This window comes from Macrotis lagotis, chromosome X (assembly GCF_037893015.1).
Source record: "Macrotis lagotis isolate mMagLag1 chromosome X, bilby.v1.9.chrom.fasta, whole genome shotgun sequence".
Taxonomy (NCBI): Eukaryota; Metazoa; Chordata; class Mammalia; order Peramelemorphia; family Peramelidae; genus Macrotis; species Macrotis lagotis.
In genome coordinates this window covers 654,040,227-654,045,209 of record NC_133666.1, presented here as the reverse complement: position 1 = coordinate 654,045,209, position 4,983 = coordinate 654,040,227, and positions in this window count along the sequence as shown.

The window sequence follows — 4,983 nt, the reverse complement described above, 5'->3', positions numbered from 1 at the left end:
TGTGGGGTGGCTAGGTGGCATAGTGGATAAAGCACTGGCCTTGGAGTCAGGAGTACCTGGGTTCAAATCCAGTCTCAGACACTTAATAATCACCTAGCTGTGTGGCCTTGGGCAAGCCACTTAACCCCATTTGCCTTGCAAAAATCTAAAAAAAAAAAGAATATAGATGTGCCTATTACCATTTTGTTAAGAAAAGAAATTCACACTTTAGTTTCCAGTGACTGGGGATACCCCTAAGATGATTTGGGACAATGGACTATTATTGTTAGAAGAGCTTCCTTTTGGGGAGCAGCTAGGTGGTACAGTGGATAGAGCACCAGCCCTGGAGTCAGACAAACCTGAATTCAAATCCAGACTCAGACACTTAGTAATGACCTAGCTGTGTGACCTTGGGCAAGTCACTTAACCCCATTGCCTTGCAAAAAAAAAAAAAGAGCTACCTTTTGTGAGAGCTACAAAAGTGAGCCAATCAATAGGCCTGTCCAGCCATTTGGGTCCCTTTCACTTGTTTCCCTATCACACAACAGCACTCAGCAGTTGGGTTCTCTACAGGGGTAATAATTATAATAATGTTTGTCCTTCATTTTTGAAGAAGACCATGGCATCAGGGAGGTGATGCCATTGACAAGCTCATGAATTGAATTTGAGTGAGGTGGATACTGTGCTAAGTCAACAGCCTCATTGTCTCCTCCAGAGCCATCTGGGTCCAGTGACCAGAAATGAATCAGAATGGAGATAGTTCTGGATGTGAGACAATCAGGGTTAAGTGACTTGCCCGAGGTCACAGTACTCATAAGGGTCAAGTATCTGAGATCAGATTTGAACTCCTGTCCTCCTGACTCCAAGACCAGTGCTTTTAAATGTATATAAGGGTGCATGTGTGTATGTGTGTGTGTGTGTGTGTGTGTGTGTGTGTGTGTGTGTGTGTTTGTGTGTATATGCATGGGAGATAGATTGGAAGTCTACTCATATGTACAACCTCTTTCTACACAGAATTGTTCATGACTGCCTAGGGATAGAAGGACATGAAAGTTACATACTTTCTTAATAACAAAAAAAATGGCTAAGAAGGAGTTTCCCATCCTAAGAAGAGGCAGCAGCAGCTGGGCAAGTTCCTGCAGAAATTCATGACAGAGGCAGGCATGTGCCCACATAATCCTAGAGAACAATTTTTGTGAGAGGGCTGTGCTCCTGACAACCATTCAGTGGGTGACTGATGAAGGATTTTTGTTTCCTAGGTGATGAGCTTGATCCTAGAATTGAGACTTGTAGCCAGAGAAAGGAAATTTTAGTCAATTCTAAGAACTTGGAGAGGGGGGGAGGATTTCTCTCCTAAGTGATCTCTTACACTAGAAACTGGAGTTCTAATATTCTAAGTAGAAAAGAAGCCTTGCAGTAATAGGTCATCTGAGGGCTTAAGCCACCTAATTGTGGACAAGAGACCTGGCATTGTGGCAGCTAGGTGGTGCAGTACAAAGAGTACTGGTCCTGGAGTCAGGAGGACCTGAGTTCAAATTCAGCCTCAGACACTTAATAATTATCTAGTTATGTGACTGTGGACAAGTCACTTAACCGCATTGTCTTGCAACAATCAAAAGAGAGAGAGAGAGAGAGAGAGAGAGAGAGAGAGAGAGAGAGAGAGAGACCAACCTGGCTTCGCTATCTCTTGCTCTTCATATGAGTTATTTGGACAGGGAAACTCCAAAAGAAATGGAGTTGTTTAGCAGACCCCAAATGTACTCATCTTCTAGGTAGAGTCTAAATGTGATTTTGCAGTTCTGGTGGAGTACTATGCAATACTCTATAGAAAACTGTGATTGACCAGAATATCAATAATAATTTTTATTTTTTCCCCTCTATTTATGGACATTTGTATGCCTGTATAGGAGAAGAGGATACTTGAAGTCCCCTAGTATAAAGTCCAGCTTAGGGAGGTAGGGAAAGATAGTAAGTCAAGGACTGTACATTTTGAGAAAGAGAAATTTCATTTGAGGAGGGAGGTCAGACCTGTCATCTCTTCATTTCCCAGCTGACTGTACTCTTCCAGACTTCTTTATCATGTTACAAAATGAATACCTTACCTTTTTCAATTTGCTTTTCTGTGTTGTCTTCTCTAATAGATTGTATTCCTTGAGGGTAAGAACTGTCTTTCTTCTATTTGCATTTCTAGCTCTTAGCCGAGTGTCTCTCTCGTAGTTTAATTGATTGACAGAAGGGAAAAATGACTTAGGGCTGATAGACAACAATACCATGACCATCAGAATCTGTAAGCCTCTTGATCCATATTTCAATACTGATAGTGGACCCCTATAGAACCCAGGCTTCTACAGAAACAGATTCTTCTTTCTCTAATGTAGTTGCTTTTCTAGGTCTTCATCTGGGATTGGGGAAAGATGAAGGATTGGATCAAGTGTATATTTCCTTATCCACTGATTCAAACCTTAAGGGAGAACCAGGCATTTACACAGCCATTTACACACCCCAAATTCCATACCAATAGGCTGGCCAGGGAGAGGGGAAATATTTCCTGCAGATATAAACTCTTTATTAGTTCTCTAGACTTTTCTCACACTTCTTTTACACCCCTTCTTCTAGCAAGAGCTCTGTTTGACTAAGGTTGCCTCAAGAACTGAAGCACTATGTTAACAGCAGACAGTGTAGAAACAACTCTTGGCTAAGGGCCAAGAGTCATTTCTACTCATAGCTGCTAATGGGTTTGAGATTCAAGTGATCCAACATCTCTCAGATCTGCAATCCATTTGAAAGTCCCCATCCCCCAAACCATCTCTCCTCACCCCATACCATCATATAATTTGGAAATGAATGAAGAGAGTCAATTACTGATAAGAAACCAGGGTGGAGTCAACTTTGTTGTAATCTGCCCTGTTGCTGCCGTTTTGTTCCTCTCCTAGAACAGACATCCTTCAGACCTGGCAACTGCCCGACCTTCAAGAATCATGTTCCAGACTTACATATATCCTCTTTCCTTCCAATTAGGTAAGAGGGAAATCTACTAGCCAAATTTCAACAAAAAACTTTTGCATAGGTGGTTTGGAATTACAAAATGAGTACCACTATTGAGTAAGCTTGGTTGAGTTAATAATTGACTTCTTCCATTTGGATCTCTGCATCTTCACCTCCTTCGGTTATGACAGCCATTCAAACTAAAAGGTTAACTACTGAATTGAACTGAATTGAACACCAGACCTTCAAATCCCAGCTAAAAGTGTTGACCCCAAAGAGTGAGATGGAGACCAAAATTTGATAAGTTTTGGAGATTTATTACCTGACTATGCAGTTACATTCCATACTTTTTTCTTTCTTTTTCTTGTGCTTTTTTTTCAAATTCTCCAGCATCTTCTTTACTACTACAGATAATACTTTTTAGATGTTGATGGCTGGGAATAATCCTCACTTTCTTGGGAATCTGATATCTATACTATTTTTTCATCACTTTCCTCAACACATGAGTCTTTGAGAGTCATTCATTTTATTCTTACAATCTGGAACATCAAAACCCTTTTGCTCACCTCCTGTAAGGTTTTTCCAATTTGCCTTTATCCGAAACTTCACCTTTCTCCTCAGGAAGCCAATTCTCTTGAAAAGTCCAGCATCTATGGCAATGTGGTGGAGGGTTCATTTTATCACAGGAAGTGCATTTCCAAAAATCAGCTAAAGATATTTCAGGGTCTTCATCAAATGAGTCAGTGTCACTCTCCTCTGCCATGGCTGGCCTCGCAGCCCTTTAGAGGGCTCTGAGGGGTTCAGGGGGGCAGGGGAAGGGGAAGGGGAAGATGGCCCGAAGGACCTCGGGGGCGAGGGAAACCCCAAACAAGCGGGCCCATGCCAGAAGCTGCACAGCTAATCTGAATATTATATATCATGTGCTAAAAATGTTGCTGTTTCCTTTCAATTCTGTTTGGTGGGCATATAATAGCAAAGCAGGTTCTGATAATTCCTTTTTTGGGTTATGACTGCAATTGATTTCTTTTTTATTCTATGATTTCATTTTCTGTCTCTTTTAAAAATCATGTTAGTTATGTTTATCAGTTTTGATAGTTTTTAGCAAGAACTACATTTTAGTTTTATTCTTCAGTTCTCTATATTTTAGTTTTTAATTTATTTCTATTCTAATTTTCAAAATGTGATTCTTTGGGGTTTCATTTGTTGATTTTCTCATTTTAAGTTCTTATACAACTCAGTAATTCTTTCTAAAAAACATTCTCCTGGGGCAGGTAGATGACACAGTGAATATAGTACCAACTCAACACTTACTTAGCTGTGTGACCTTGGACAAGTCACTTAACCCCATTGCCTTGCAAAAAACAAATATATATGTATATATATGTATATATATATATACATATATATATGTATATATATATATACATATATATATATACATATATATATGTATATATATATATATAGTATCTTCCATGGGATAGATATGTTTTCCTATAAGGACTGCTTTCACTACATATCAGAAATTTTGGGAGTCAGCTAGATGGTACAGTGGATAGAGCACCAGTCCTGGAGTCAGGAGGACCTGAGTTCAGATGCAGCCTCAGACACTTAATAATTAATTACCTAGCTGTGTGACCTTGGGCAAGTCACTAATTGCAAAACAAACAAAAAAGAACCTCACAGTGACATTCTCTTTTTCAAAGTTATTAGTTGTTTCTATGATTTGTTCTTTGACCCATTAATTATTCATAATGTTAGTAATAAATCTTCATTTGTCTATATCTCTTGTCTGTGTTCCTTAAATCTATTACTATATTGCTATTATATAATGTTCTTTAAAGAATATGTTTAGTATTTTTGCCATTTTTATGTTTACTTACAATTCTTCTATACTTTAGCACATGCTCTACTTTTATAAAGGGACTCTGTGCTGCTGAGAATACACATACATAACATATGTACATATATACATACATATATATTTCTATACATGCACATATAGTTCAATGTTCCCAC